The following is a 16,613-nucleotide window of genomic DNA, read 5'->3' on the forward strand; positions in this document are numbered from 1 at the left end:
CCACATGGTTTGCAGTCGTTTAGGAAAACGTGGAAAAAAATGACGAATGTTCCACTGCCAAGCCATCAGCAGTGCACATGAGCATTTCAAAAACAATGTTCTTGATGCTTTTGCCCACAACGTATATAAAACCATTTTCATGCTGGTGCCCATACCCATCCATACTTGTTGCACCAATATTCTTATTTATGAAAACCTATTCTTGTTTGCTTTGCCTATAATGGCAGTTAAGATGCTATAACATGCTGGCCGTCACGTTACTTATTGTTATTATTATTCCTATGTATTGGACTGTTCCTACCCCCTTCCCACGCACTTGCGCGATCTGAATGACACCTGGCCTAGTAAGATCGTTGTCCGCCCTCCCTTGCCTCGTCGCGCCTTGAAACACTTGTGCATAAGCGCGTTATAAATGCCACATCATATATCATAAGAAAACATATTCATGCTGGATTTGCTCATTTATGTCTGCATACCGACGTAAGAACATGCTCCCGTTTGCTTTGCCAGTAAAACAATGGCATGTCACAGTAAGAAAACATGTAAAGACTGGCTGCACCAATGTGGGTCAGTATGGCCGTGGAAGAACACGCATCATGCTGGCTTAAATCTTGATGCCAGTAGAACATGCCTTGGCAAATCCAGTTTGGACGTATTTCCCTACCACGGCCTCATTCTATAGTAAGAAAATATGTCAAGCATACTGGATGCACTCATGTAGACTGCTACCACCAAATGAGCACACACATAATGTTGTCTTCGCTCTTGATGCCCGTAAAAAAATGTAATGACAAAGCCAGTCTGGACATATTTTCTTATGGCATTGCAGCAGTGCCTCTACAGCACTCTAATTGCCTAAACATTTTTAGATTCTTTGCACGTGGAGAGACTATATTTCCATTACGAAAGTTTATGAACTGGGGGGGGGTGGAGCCCCTGTGTCCTGTATTGCTGGACTAGCCTGCTTGGAAGTAGTCTTTTACTCTTGGGACTTTGTGGGGTATATGGGTGTCGTAGCCACCATACACTGAGTATTAGATATATAGCTCCTCCCCAGGGTATATTGTGTGGTGTAAACCTCCCCTTCTTTGCTGCATTTATTGGAGGACAGACCATCGCACGTATTGCCAGGAAGGGCACCCGTGTTGGTATTTATGGACTGTAGGCAACTACGCCCACATATATTAGTTGAACCATTAACAGTCACACTCCAAAGGTTAGATGTTTATCCTCCTTCGTAGGTTAACTCGCCTGCCATCCGGAATATTTGCCCCCCTTCCCTTTTCCAAAGATGTTTGTATTGGTTGTAGCCAAGGTACCTGGTCCTATACCTCCAAGTATGCATTGCTAGCAGGCCTATCTATACTCAATGATATTATGTAATCATTTACATTGTCATAATGCAGATTGCGCAATGTGCGAATAAATTGCAAGTCTTAGAGTCATTTATATTTGTAAAGCTGGCATATTTTGGTGTGTTTGTCCCTATTAATATAGCATTACCCACAGAGGCTTGAAGGCACACAGAAATACTGCACTTTGGTTTGGGTTAAAATAGGATGTTGATGGCAAATGCTTTAGATGTTGTGTGTTGGCCCTTCTTTTGGTTTATAAACCACTCCCACCACCTTGCATTTTATCAGTACCTGCAACAACCCAGGTATTTATTTGCTGGTGTTCTTAACCCCATATCTACTCCTTTATTGGTGGATGCTCTTGTTTCTTTTGATACTTATTTTCTCCACTAGTTTTTATCATCTGCACTCCCTGCATCCCAGAAGTTTATTTGCTTTTAGTCCACACTTTCAGAGTGTTTGTTGCATCACAAACGTCACAAAATATCTTGTTGCTATTTATGTACGTCATCCTTGTTATTTATCTCTTTGTTGGATGCGGGCATTATGCTTGTCTTTTTCCCAAATTTTTTTATTACAGAAGCTCAAGTAGCCAGCTTGGCAAAAATGATTATTTCTTAACCAACTTTTATTATCCAATAAAATAACTTCTTTGCTGAAATACCGAAAAAAACAACTTTAGAAAATAAACAATGCAAACTACATTTCCCAAGAGCCATTTGCCAGGTTGTAGTTCCAGAGGTACAGAAACATGTGACCGTGCTCGACCTATCAGTAGGCACCTGTCTGTCCCTGTGAGTGTCCCGGACTTCCTCAGAGTCCTTTATTAGCTGCTCATGCAGCAGATAAGTGCTCCCCTCCCCTTCGTTGTTGTTATTTTGTTGTCCTTCCTTGATATGGATGTCTTTAACACTTACCTCTGCCTTTCAGCTAGATATTAAGCGAGTCCCTCACTGGGCCCAAGGCATTGTGCTGAGATCAGTTGCTGCTTACCGTGCTGTCTTTTAATTTTTCATCCTTCCACCCCTCCAGTGCCTCTACCTGGGCTGGAGATCATCCTGTGCAACAAGCTGTATGTGCCAGCCAGCGCCTCATCAGGGACGCTTGGAGCGCAACAGAGTGACACCCTCTCTCCTTCCTCTACCTCGGTGTTTACTTCTGCTTGACTCTGAATAACTTCAGAGCTTGAGTCAAACAACACTACACAAGGACTATGACGAGGGGAGGGCGCGTGATGGCAATATGAATAGTTTATAAACCTATGCATCTGGGTTCTTGGCCTGCCCAAAGTAATCAGAGACTGCTGCACAAGGCACATGACGGTGGCGAGCCAGCCTCATCAGGAAATGTTTGCAGCAGCTCGGGGGGCAGCAGCAGATGTTAACCTTGAGTGGTTACAGCAGCTCGGGGGGCAGCAGCAGATGTTAACCTTGAGTGGTTACCCCTGCCTTTTGAGCGAGCATTCGATTGAGGGAGAGGACAAATAATCAAGGTACATGGTGCTGGGCCATAGAGCTTCAGAGTGCAATGGAAGGAACCCCACACAGAACGTTAGGTGGCCTTAGAGGGCAGCTTCAAGAGGGTGCTAGGCTCCTCAGTGGGGAAGGAGTATTAAAAGGACTATTTCAGACATGCTGGTCCTCATACAGCTTAGATGATATGGATGCCCATAAGAGGGGTGCCCGGCCACCAAGGTTGCAAAAGCACATACAAGAGATTTCACTGGGTGTAGTGAATCTGCTCAGAAGAGGAAGGCCTCTCCGTGACTCCTCAAGCCAGAAACGCCAGACAGACATACCAGCCATCTTCTCTTGAGCCTTTGACAGGTTTGAGAGCTCTCTTGCAAAAACCAGGAGAGCCTCCTGGGGTCAGACCCTCTCATCAAGCGGTAGCCTACACAGGCACAGAGGAGAGCTTGTCCCAAGAGAGCGAAATAACTGCACAAGTTATGGGATCACTGGAGTCAAGACTCCTGTCCGCCGCCAGAAGGGCCCAACTGATGAAGTGCCAGAGACCGGAAATCAAAGACCCAGTGGCAATCGCAGCTGAGCTGGACACCAGAATGATTACTTTTGTTGGCAGGACCACATAGGATCGAAGAAAAGGAATCGACCAGGCATGGAAGACTTGCCAGGTAAGGTTCTGGATGTTGCCGGCCTTCTGACAAGATTCAGGACCTCTACGAGAGCAACAGACAAGGGGCCCCACATAGACCCCTCTCCCCGGGGCTGGCTGGCTGAGCTCAGCGAGCCATCTACTTTCAGAGCAACGCAAATTGCCATCTCCGCTGAGAGCAGCAAAAGCATCCTTATTAAGATCAATTCCAAACTGGGGAAGCTGTCCCTATTGGAACCGTGCCAAGCCGTGCATGATGTTGGTTCGGTGACTGATTTGCGAAAGAGATCGCCAAGTTAGTAGGCTTGTTCACTGCTCTGGAAAAGGCACAATCCTTGATTAAACTAGCATTCTCTACTAAGGTTTTCGCAAGAGCTGGGCGAGACAGAGCTAACTCTTCTGCCCACTTCTTGTTGGGTCGCAGGTCCCAACAGATTCGTGCTACATCCCACTACTGCCAAGCACAGCAAACTGACACCTTTTTTTCCGTTCAGGAGCAGAGGCCAGAGCTGGAGGCGACCTGCAAGGCAACGCCAGCAGCCTTCAGATGGGTACAATTTGCACAGCTCGACTGACCCCAATAAGAGGCAGAACAGCAAACTTTGCGCCTGCATGGGGTGCCTTATCGGGCAATGTTTGAGTCAGGCCGACGGTGGGTTTTTTTTTTGGCTAGAGGTTTACACAATCTGGACACAGGAGCAGCCGGCCAGACCAATCCCAATTTCTGCGATTGATTGACGGGTCATTTATAAAGACGTGGCCTGGCTAGCGCAAAAGGTGGGGGATTCGCCCAACCATAGTCCGCCTGCCCGACTTTGTCTGCAATCTTTTCCTGGTCGGAAGAAAGTCAAAGGTCCTCAATCCAATAGATCCAACGGTTTTGTACTATATCAGCGTTTCACGATGGAGGGCATTCAAGGCCTGCTTGAACGCGTAGACCTGAAGAACACCTATTTGGCAGTTCCCAACAAGCTGCCTCAGAAGAGTTTTCTACTATTTCTAAGGGCAGGTTGTATTTGGGAATTCGCCAGCCTGCCCCCTAAGGGAGCCAGGCATCAGGCTAATTATCTAGACTGCATGATCGTCATGTTGCATGATGAGAGCCAGCTAAAAAGGCTGGCGCAGGCGGCGGTGTAACTACTTCACAGCCTGGGATTTCTGTGTAATTTGCAACTCATACCGTATGGAGTTCCTAGGTTTTGTGGTAGACACAATGGAGTCCTGCCTCTGACTTCATGGAGAAGATTCACACTGCCTAGAGTGAGATTTGTGCACTCCTAAAAAACAGATATTCTCTCAGACTTGGCAAGGTTGATGGGTATACTGTCCTCATTCATTGAAGCCATAATTTGTAGACCATTGCATTGCTTGGAATTACAGAGACTCGAGGGCACTTACTTGCATCATGTGCAGCATTCACTTGCTAGGGAAGCGAAGAAAGAATTGCGTTGGTCTTAACTCATTTATATTATTTAAAAGCACACTGTTACCTTTTGTAGAAGGTTGTGTAAAGTTTTAATGATAAATTGCAATAAATCAATATATATATTGCACTGGTGATAGCCAGTCTGGAGGGTTGTAGTTCAAGATGCTGGCCAGGTTTGGCGGCCAGCAAATTGTCTCCACGTTATCTGGACAAAATGCCCTTGAGCTGGGTCCTTTGCAGGCTGTACCTTTGCCAAGAGCAGAGCGAGCTGCTACAATCTTCTGGAGATGAACAAAGTGTTGGCAGCGAGGTACATCAATCGCCTAGGTGTCAAGAGGTCCAAGGCAGTGACATTTGGCACTTCTGTCTGGGGCATCAGATTTCAGTAACTGCAAATTACCTCCCGGGTAAGGCCAACATCAAGGCAGTCTGGAACACCCAGTATCTGCTAAATTACAGCGATTAGCAAAATTTCACAGAGCATTCTTTCTACATTTGGAGAATTGGGTTCCACTGAACATGGATTTGTTCACTTCTCGGCTGAACACCCAGCTTCCGAACTTCTTCAGCTGCAAGCCGGACAAAGTAGCAGTTGTCTTGGATGCATGTCTTCTTCAATTGTGGGAGCTTGGGTTCAGCTATGCATTCCCTTTCTTTCTCATTGGCAGGACCTTGGGGATGGCCCGTCTAGAGCGTGTCGAGCTGGTTCTGATAACACTGTTCTGGATGTCGCAAGCATGGTTTCCAATTCTTCAGCTTTTCCATCAGTCTACCCCCTGATTAATGTCTCCTGTTGAATTCTGAAGAGGATCTACATCCTTTGATTCTGGCCAGGACTCTATAACAGGCGCATGGAGGATTTCTGGTCAAGGTGGAAAGTTCCAGCTATTTCAAAGGAGGCAGTTCGCCTTATCAAAGATAGTTGGGCCCCCTCCACTTCAAAATGCTATGCAAATTCCTGGGTGGCTTGCTCTTACTGGTGCATGGAACAGGTTACCCATCCAGTTTCAGGCCTTGGTCAACATCTGGCCGACGGGCTTCCGGTTGGAGAGCACCTGCTAATCTGTTGTATGCTCAAAGGAGTACGACTTTTGACTCCACCTCCGCTCGCTATGCAGCATCGTGAGGCACCAACATCGTCTTGAACTTGCTCCGGGGCTGGCCTCATAATACAAGTCTGTTGCTCACCGCGCTTTCAGGCACATTGACAACATTCTTGTTTCTTTATTTCAAAGGGCAAGTTGCATCAAGTGCAATTCTAAAGTTGTTTCTAATACCACTTTTTTCGATCACACAGAGTTGTGCGTTGAGATGTCTCTATGCTTATGAGACGGCGCCTGAATCGCTCGGCTCTGTTGCCATAGGACAGCTCCTACTAGCAGTCTGAAAGCCCCACAAGGCGGTATCAAACCCTGCGCTGGCACAATGTGTTTGATGGGCACTAGCACAAGCGGGTGTGGACCTCTTTCATTTCGGTGCTCACTCAGTGAGAGAAGCCATGGCTTCCGAAGTGCACCAAGTGGGAGTTTTATGAAGATGGCCGATTGATCTGAGGAATCGGTTTTAAGAGATTTTTAGCTCCGACCTGTTGAACAGCCGGCTTCGTTGGTGGTACATTTTAAACAACCATATTGCTCCCCTCCAGTGTTGACATGGAATGAAAATGTTCCATATTGACTTTTAGAATAGGCTTGATTCTATTAAAGAGGTGTAATGAATATGTCTTTTGAGTGATTTGCTATGATTGGCTTTGTCACATTTCTTTTATAGACTTCTCTGATTGTTATCTGGCTATATTTTCTAGACGTTCACTGTGATGTTCACCTCACCAAGTCCCTCAGGTTCCACATAGACAAATGCCTCTTCTTCAAGACACACATAGCTGAGAAAACTCCAAGACAGCTTGGTATCGACTCTCACTCCTGTGTAAAGTCAATGTCCTCCCTCCCTCCCTCCCTCCCTCCCTGACAGCTTTAGATCCACCGTTCAAGCACTGGTCCTGCATGGGGACAATGCACTCCTCGAAGGCCTCCCATCATCCTCCCCTGTGCCGCTGAGAAGTGTCCTACACATGGACGCACGCCTCATCAAGTGTCTATGCAGATACAACCACATCACCCGACCTTTACTGGCTCCCACTGCATGCACAAAGCACATATAAGGCAGTCACCCTCAAGTCACCTAGCTACCTCACAGAGAAACTCAGCATCTCTGACGGACAGTGTACCACCAGAAGCCAGGACACGTGCAGACTTGAAATCCACTGCTCCAAAAAGGAAAGGTCCAAAAAACAAGCCTTCTCTACCTACGCCCCTCGGCACCTGACTCGCCCACACGCTCCTACAATTCAGAAAAGAACAGAAGACCCACCTTTTCATGAAATATCTCCTCCTCAAAACCTAGGCCATCACATCCCTGCTCGCGCCACCTGACTCGCTAGACGCCGCCCGTGTCCTCTCCTCCACACGAACCAGTACAGCTGTACCCCTCCTCTGTGCCCCTCTATTTCCTATCCACGCTGTATATACGTTCTGTTGTTACCACTGAAAAGCGTTCCGTTATGCATCTGTAATGTTGTACACCTTTGTAAAGCGCTCCGTTATGTATCTGTATTGGTGTATGCCTCTGTAAAGCGCTCTGTTGCTTCTCGAAGCTAGGTGCATGCTCCATAAATACCATAATAATAATAATGGTGATATTTTTCTTGTGCCCACCTTAATTGCAGGGTCAGAGGTTAAACCCGCCTCATGCAACAAGAGGGTAGCGGCTATTATGAGAGAGGAGGCCCGTTGAAGTTCTGAGTTTATCGATTGGCTGTTCAAGTCGACAGGAGTATGTATGTGAAGCAGCTGCAAAAGAGGATTCGGCGAGGAGGTCTTGAACACTTACAGGGAAAGGTCCCTGCTGATAGATGGAGCATGGTCACATGTTTCTGTACCTCCTGGAAGTACACCCTATCCAAGGGCTTTTGGGAAATGGAGTTTGCATAGGTTTTTAGTTTATAGAAGTTGTGAAGTTTATTTTTAGGGGATTTCAGCAAAACAGTTCTTTTATTTGGTTCAACAATAATGTATCCTAACATGTGGCTGTTTGAGCTTCTGTGTGTTTAATAGAAGCAAGACTTTCCTAAAGGATTTTATGGAGAATCCGCATTTTACAGTGCATGTATGTATTATTTGCAGAACTAACATCCCTGCGCGCTCTTTGTTTATACTTCATGCTAAATGTTCAAGACCATTTATCTGTTTGTCCTCAGTGAGCACCGAAATGAAAGAGGTCCACACCCACATATTAGCAAAAAAATCGAATTTAGCTTTTCTGCATTTGTTACTGCAGCCCTATACCTATCCCTCTAAGTATTGATTTGTAGCGGTCCTATATTCCACCTGTCACTGGGTATTTATTGGTACCCCCCCAACCTCCTGACTAGGGTATATAGTTGCCACAGTCCCATACTTATCTCACCACACCATTTAGTAGCAGGAGTTTCCATTGTACGGACATGCATATTTACGTCTTTGATGCTTGCCCTCATTTGCACATGAAAATATGGCTCATAAAAGTAAATGCATTTTTCCAAACATCTCTGCTGCAAGTCATGTGCTGTCCATATTCACATTGGCAAAGAGGAAGACAAATAATTTCTCTGCCCATACAAAAGTTGTTAATTGAAGTGGTCGACATTCAAGGGGAAACAAACGCCTTTGTTTATTTCCTATGCACAATTAAGTATTTTTAATCAAAATTAAATAGGCACTAAAACATTTTTTATTTTAGTATAACAAATATGTAAAGGAGATATTGGGTTATTAACCTAGCCATAGAAAAGTGTTTGTTGGTATTATTCAAAGATCAAATGAAACGAAATATTGTTTTGAAGAGTTGATGTTTTGCGTTTCATATATTCTTTAGGTGCCACATTATTCCTTTTAGCTTTTCACTTTCTCTCATTTGCTGTTCATGTTTAGTGTTCGACTTGTTCAAATTTTCACTTTTGCTGGTTTTCAATAATTCACTCTTTGCATATTGTATCTTTATCTTCTTGATTAAATCTTATGTTGTCTTGGTTTCCTATTCTTAATGCAGAATCAGAGTGGCTCACTGTTTAGGGCGTGTTCACTTCAGATGCGCGTGTGTCTAGCGATATATCCGAAACGATGTGAAAGATTTAAATGCATATTATTCCTCCTGATGAGCCATAGAAGTAGCTAACACGTGTAGATGATGAGAACAAGTTAAGAATACTTGTGGCAATCTTTGAAACAATAAGGCTGGTTAAGGACAAATACTAGTTATTAAGGATACGTGTAGTAATCTTGAATCTAACCATTACACTCAAGTACAAAATAAAATATAATCTTGAGATGAAGTATGTAAAGATTTAATGATTGAAAATCAGCAAAGCCTAATTTGATACCCAGAGAATATTTGAACTCAAGATATTAACTCTTCAAAAAATGTATCATTTGAATAATGGGACTAACCTAACCGTTTTGGGAATAGCCCAACATCATTTTTATGTTTTTAAAATAAAAAAAGTTTTGATAGGCTAAACGTGAAGCGCTATAATTTGAAGGCAAAGCTTGGCCAGCTAATGTGCGACTGTCATTGAATAATGTGCGTGGGTACACGCAGTGGTTCAGCGTGAGCAGCGCGAAGGAGAGAAAGCTGGAAGTAGTACCGGCTGGACAGGGAACTGTTATGTCGTGTAGCGCCTGCAAGCGAATTAGTTGAGGCAGTGCTCAGCAAGGATTTTAAGATGGCAGGGTATTTTCCATTTTAAGAGGTCAAAGATGTACATTTGGCAGGCACAAGATGTACTTTGGCAGAAACAAACACTTTTTTTCATAACCACACCTGCACTTCACTGGAACCCTAACATAAATGGTCCTGCTGGCTGTCCTAAGAATGTCCTGGATACAAAATTCAGTTCCAAAGTTTTATTGAAAGAAAACCGGTTGTCAGGATTGCGTTAGGGTCACTTGAGCTGCTGTTCAGGTTTGGCACACTTCCTCGTATTTCCGCTCAAAATCTCTTGCTTTATTGCATTCTTTAGCATGTCCATTCTTCCATTGTGCAGTGTTTCTCTTTGTTTTCTATAACTTTGGTAACTCTGGAAATGTACTGCGTTTCCGAAAATAACTAGTATTTTCTTGTCTTCCTTCAATGTATTTGATAAATCTTTGGGATTGTACAGTTTCCCATAATACAGTGTTGTTCAGTTTGCTCTTCTTATTTTTATTATGCTTTGCGATTGGAACCTGTTTACCAGGATGCATTGTTTCAATATGTTTTCTTCTGTTATTTCCCATGTGCTTTATTACTAAAATTCTTGTCTTACTGAATGCATTTTTTTTCAATACTTTACTTCCCGTATTCAGCTTAGCCATGTGTTGGGAAATTGTCTAAGTCCCAGAGGTCAGTGTTTGAATCCACGTCAACAGTCTGCTTCATATTTCTTTGTTTTTCCTCTGATTGCTGGACCTCTCAATTCTCGTTATCTCTTAGTTGACCCTCTGCAATGTTCTATGCTGCTCAGGCGTCTTGTGTTCAAGAGCTGTCCGTCTGACCCTGTTCTCTCGCTCACATTCTTTAGGTCACGAGCCAGTATTGGGGCTCCATCAACTCCTCCTACATATTTTGTCCACAAGATCCCTTCCCCGCTCTGTTCTCTTCGAATTATTGGTACTTGGGGCAACGTTTCTTTCAGCACCATAGGAGTAGATGGGAGAGAGGTGCGGAGTCCATAGAGGAGCCTGAAGAAGTAATCCATACAGCTGGGGGACGTGTAAAAATAGGTCTTTTGATAAAGAGAAATATTAAGGTGTTGACTTGAGGGTGAGTGCCAGCGCAGGCTGTGAATATGATGATTGTGGACATTTTTAGGGGGCTGTTAAAGAGGACCCCCAGTTTACGTGCCATCAGGGGCAGACATGGAGGGATTGCATGTGGGAGGTACGTAGAGCGGGGTCAGCAGAGATTGTACAAGTGGCAAGAAAATGGAGACACATGGATATGCTCTGCTGTTGGCTGGCTGGGAAGATTCATAGTTGAAGGAGCAGGCAGTGTAGTCGTTCTGTAAGGGAAATGCTAGCACTGAGTTGAAGTCTGTGTTCAGTTGAGCTGGCAAAAAGTGGAGCAAGGGTTGAAGGGACTTGATCGAGATAACAGTTCATGGAGCCAAGTTTCAATTTTTCTTTTCTTCAGTTTAGGCAGGAGTTCATGGACACAGACCGCGAAGAGCAAAAGGAGTGGCTATATGGTGAGGGGTCAATGGAGCGGTCAGAGAACCTGAGAGAGTTGCTGAGATTGGTGGTGTGTTAGCTATGTAGGGCTACTAGCGATAATGGTCAGGTAACATAGAGTCCATCTGGAGTCTGTGGACCCTTGTAATATTGGTGAGGTTGCAGATTACCCATGGGTACAGCTGGGATCACAGTGGGAATAATTTACAGTACTTCAATTGAAAATAAGTTTGAGATGACTATATCGGAAACGGGTAGATAAGGATAGGGAGGTGGGAGCAGTTGGTCCAGAATGTTGAACAGCAATGTCTGAGGGGAATAATGCATTTTCTATCACTTTATGAACTCCACCCCTCCACCCTTCGAATCTGGGCTAGAAGAGTGGGTAAATGTAGCAGCATTGGCTTCAAGGTTTGACTAGGTGGTAGTGCAGTGCTCGCAAATCTGTTTCTGTGACGCCCAATCTGGTGAGAGGAGGCGGGTGGGAGTTTGGGGCTCAGTCATGAAGTTTTGTTAGAGAGGGATTCAGCACCCCAGAGTGCTGTCGGTTTTTAATGGGTGGGGGAAGTCTAGGTGGGTAAAGGCAAGATGAGGGGTACATTTGGTTGGTGTGTGACTGGTTAGGATGACCAGAATAATAATGCAAGGTCGGTAAGATACAGATTGGGTGGGAAGTTGAAATGTGGAGGGACAGTGGAGAAATCGTGCAAGGGCATGTATGGATTCCTCAGGCAAATGGTAGGAGTCTGGTGGTTAGGAGGAGGATGCCGTTGGGTAGAAGCATGTGGGGGATTGGTAGTGAGCAGTGATGCAGGAATATGAGGATGGACCAAAGTTACAGGTACTTTTCGGGTGCGGACCAAAAGGAACAGTAATTGGGCAGGTATAGGAACTAGTGAAGTGAGATGGGTGCAATTACTGTTGGGCGTGGTGGAATTTATGCACACATTGCGTTGCCCATCGTTGAATAATACAATGATTGCACATGGAGCCATTTAAATATTTACATTTAAATAAGACTTCAGGTCAAAGGAAACCTAATTGTTCCACTAAAATAAGTAACGGGATGAATAGAAAGCGGCATCTCCTCTGGTATAAACATTAATAGATTGCTTTATTTTGAAATGTTCGGTGATATTCCATTGTGTTACTGTGGTGAAAATTACAAGCCATCGTGGTGTAGCATGCAATCTGTTATAAAACATGATAATGTATTTTTCGATTTTCTGATTTTTCTCTTTTTTTTCTTTTTAAAAACGAGCATTTTTAATGGGTTACCTGTCGGCTTGCATCCCAGGTATAACACTTCTGCATGGAATGGCGGCAGCTGTGTGGTGGTATGCTGATTTAAAATGTTTGTTGTTTGTCCTGACTTAATATTATTTGAACAAACTAGCAAAGATTTGATTTCGTAGGTTGAATTTAGCTGGCACTCGTAAAATTGCCTTAGGGCCCTGTTAAGCATCGCATTTATTATGTTGGATTGACGGGGACTGTGATCTGCTCAAGCTTTAAAGTAAACCAAGCTCTTTCTAGTGGCATCTCTGTTAGCCGTCACTGGCCATGAAATGAACATGTTTACATGCAGGGATTGATGCATTTAAAATCCCACTATTTATATTTATGCTTCATGTGATTATGTCCACATTCATGCTTAGGGTGGGAGTTGGGTGATCTGTCATGGTAATTACGTTTTGTTTTTGAAAGAAAGCATGTATTAAAACATAGTTATGAGCGTAAGTATGGTTTCATTGAGTTTGAATTGCTAGCCCTTGCACTCGAGGGTAGATAACCTGCTGGTGGTTTAACTGATTTATGGAGACCTCGTCGTGCCTGGGTTGTTTTAAATTGGCAAAATCACTGGTATTTGGGAATGAAACCTTGATTAACTTTCAAAATTGGATTCGGATCTGCAAGTTGAACACAATTTTATCCAGTAGATGTCGTGACAGATATAATCTTTTTTTAGTTATAAGGTGGTGGTTCCCTCTTTAGTTAGTATTTCTTGACTCTTGAGTTGTAATGCCCATATGCATGGTGTCTTAGTTATTCATTCATTTTTTTTAAAACTTTCTTTATTAAAGCACTTGGTGGCATAACATACATGAGCATTGTACACATAGCATAATAACTGTCTGATTCAGAATGCTAGGTATATATTACGGCGGGATGGGGAAATCGAACAAAAAGCAACCCTGACAACTGAAGCACTTAAAGTAAAACCGAAAGGTTGTAGGCATGACCGGTTGAAGGCCTTACAGGGTTGAAAGCAGTTTGGAGGATGAGCCGATACCAGTTGGTATATTAGACTACTCAGGGTCTCCCTGTGCCATCAATAGGAAGGAGCGGAAGGGTTGCCATAGATATCTGAAACGTCTGCACACTGGTTGCAGGGATGTCCATTGGTCCTCTGTGTCATTGTCCCAGGTGATGGCCCGCACCCACTGCCGGGATGAAGTAACTGGGCTTAAACCAGTGTAATAGCAGGCATCTCATCGCCAATAGTAGGCATATACTGGGCAGTTTACAATTGGGGCCTGTTAAATCTGCAATTACATGAAACAAACTGCACTTTGGTCTGTGGCCAACCACGCCTGAAAGCACAGCACTGACCTCATCCCAGTAACCACCCAATCTGGGGCAACGCCACACATGTGAAAATAGCCAGCATCTCGGGCAGCAACCAGTGTGTGTCTGAGAAAATAATTTGCATCGGGCTGAGGTGTAGTGGTATCTATGCAGAACTTAAAACTGTATTAAATGCAAGCGAGAGTTGTAGAAAACCTTACAGGTTTGGCAACCCATATCACCACAGGTCTTATCTGTGATTACAATATCCATGTCCCTCTCCCACTAGGACCGGAGTGCAGTTTGGGGCAATGTGATCCGGTCCTGAATCATGCTATAAAGCGTGGAAACAATGCTGTGGGTACTGTGCGCAGTCATGCCAAACCCTAATATGGGATAATTGGGACCTGGAAAAGGTCAACAGGAAATTCTGCCCGTAGCGCTTTAAAAGCCCTATGCAAACCTACATACCACAGCGACTGCGTGGGTCGATGCTGTGCAGCAGAGATATTGTCTGCCGCTAAAAAGTTCCCAACCTGATTCATGCTGCCCAGCTAGCTAACACTTCTGTGTCCACCGCTCAATCATAGCAGCATCAGCCCTGGGGAGGGTTGGCACACAGTTCCGTATGGGAAAATAACAATGGTAGGGATAGTTTACCCCTGGAGATTCCAACGTTTCCGCCTGGTCAGAGCAATCGCGCTCGCTGGGTCATATGGGCATTGGACATGAATACCAGGTAGGGAGCTTCAGAGACCTGATATCTCGACCTTGAGATGAGTAATCCCCCAGCTGAACATAAAGGGATGTATCATGCACAAACCAATACACCCATACTGAGCCTGCGCCGCTGTTAGGGAGAATTCTCATAAATGTGCTAATTCCCTTCACCTTAGAGACCCCCAGCAACTGTGCTGGATTTTGAGGACTTGATTTTTTTAACCTGCAAAGAGTGTGAGCCTTTTTTCCCCACTCTTTCATGTATTTTGATCTGCGTTTTACTCTTGTGTTCTTTGATTATGAAGTTATAAGATTACTCCATAGGCATCTTTTCATGTGTGTTACACAGCACCATCAGTGCAATGAGACAGGGATGTCTTTTTAAACTTCCAAAGGTTTAAATACCTTCCTTCGGATAAACTACTGTTTCCCAGAGAATGTAAGGTTAAATTGACTTTTTAAATTGCTAGACCCAGCACACACTATCTTCCTATAGAGTGCTGGAGGGGTTACCTAGTATCCCCTGAGTCTAGAAACTCATGTAGCAGTGAAATGCTACCCTTTTCCATCGAAATGGCTGGTGGCCGTGGTTTTTAAACAAACTACCATGATTTTTCCCGACCGAGAACGTCGTAGCTAAAAATCACAGGAGCAATTTTTTCAAGATGGCGCCTTAAGCCCGTTTGTTTAAACAGGTCCCGGTCTTCTTTTTTCTCCATTTCTTTTTGGAAAGGTCCTTGTAGTGTTTGTATCTGCGCGCCAAACTAGGTTTGCTCCCTTTGTTTCTTTGCCTTTGGCGGGCTTCAGGATTGAAGACCGTCTCTGGCGTCCGAGTGTCTGGGGTGGGCAGGAAGTGAGGGAGGTGCCCGACACTCCCTGTGCTTAGTCTCCTAGGAGACCCAAATGCACTCTGGCGTTATTGGCTGGCTGACTGTCCGGCAAGGACGGCCACCCTGCTGGGTGAGTGGCAGCTAGGCTGGAATGAAAGGGAGAAAACTGTTTAAAAGGCGAGTCTCTTGGACTGGAAAGGGGAGTCTACCACTGGAATGAAAGAACCAAAGACGAGCTGAAGAGGACGGCTGCTTCAAGTCCTGGACCGTTGGTTTCCCCGGTGAATCCCTGTTGAAGCCCAGGTGCGAATTGCCAAGTTCATATCGGCAGAGAAGCCCCTTCATGGGTGACTTCTTTCTTTAAGTTGGTGGGACCAATCAACTTGTAAGCCACCTGGATACCATTCTCTGAGCTGGTTAGGATTAACCAGGGGGAAGGACACCAGCTTGGGTGCTTGATGACAGTTACTCGAACCGAAGATCTTTCATTTTGCAAGATTGTTTGACTCATCCGCGTGCAGTGCAGGAGTCCCCTGACATCCTCCCTCTTGTCCCCACGACTGATGCTCGGGAGCAGCGAGATCTGCGGGAACTGCCAGGAACCAACGTCTTCAGCTGCATCTTTTTCTTCATACTAAGGTAGTGTGTCAACCCGATTGAGAGAACTTGCCTCTCGCGGTGAAAGTTCGTGGAACTTTGCCAACTTGCAGGCCTAATCAGCTTGTGACCCAACATATGATTCTTTTTCGTACTACTTCTGAGAACTTTGGCAAAGACTTTACCATTTACTACAATAACTACTCTTTCCTATCCAAGACACTAGCCCATTGACTTTGGTCTAGGCCTATTGAACTGAATCGAGTCCTCTAGTGAACTGAAACTATTTGCACTGTCTAAGAAAGTATTTGTGACCTATTCTATTAACTTGTACCTTTTGCCCTCCTATTTAAAGTGACTGAAATGCCATTTTGCTCCTATTTCAGGGGAGCCTAATTTACTTACAAACCTATTGGTTTGGTACTGAAGTGTATTTATGTATGATATTAAGTTTCCTCCTTCTAGTGAATGTTTTCTAAATGACTGTGTAATAGATTAATAAGTGTTTTTGCCAAGAAACCTTGAGTGTAAGTGTCTACTTGAACCACTGCGATTGTAAGACCTCTGTGTAACCTCTTTTACTGCTCACATTCACTCTTCAGATAAGCCTGGCTGCTCAGCCTGCTACCACAAACTGTGTAGTACAGACTTATACCAAAGGTTGGTTTTGCTTACACCTGTAGTCCTAACTGTATGTGGTGGTCCCAGAGGGTACTGCATGCAATTCAGCCTAACAGCCGCCAACTAGTACACACGT

The 16,613-nt window shown here is 44.5% G+C and overlaps 1 protein-coding gene and 1 long non-coding RNA gene across 4 annotated transcripts in view; both read left to right on the forward strand.

The window, feature by feature from the left end:
* The window catches only part of LOC138480869 (uncharacterized), a 32,194-nt gene extending 21,953 nt beyond the window's left edge, over positions 1-10,241 (forward strand). Inside the window, exon 2 of the long non-coding RNA XR_011274147.1 lies at positions 7,622-10,241. This is a non-coding gene — a long non-coding RNA (uncharacterized lncRNA). The remainder of the gene's footprint in view (positions 1-7,621) is intronic.
* The window catches only part of LOC138480867 (probable global transcription activator SNF2L1), a 1,964,402-nt gene that overhangs the window by 27,198 nt on the left and 1,920,591 nt on the right, over positions 1-16,613 (forward strand). The gene's annotated exons all lie outside the window — the stretch shown is intronic.

Source organism: Ambystoma mexicanum, chromosome 5p (assembly GCF_040938575.1).
Source record: "Ambystoma mexicanum isolate Mex_15411 chromosome 5p, UKY_AmexF1_1, whole genome shotgun sequence".
Lineage (NCBI taxonomy): Eukaryota > Metazoa > Chordata > Amphibia > Caudata > Ambystomatidae > Ambystoma > Ambystoma mexicanum.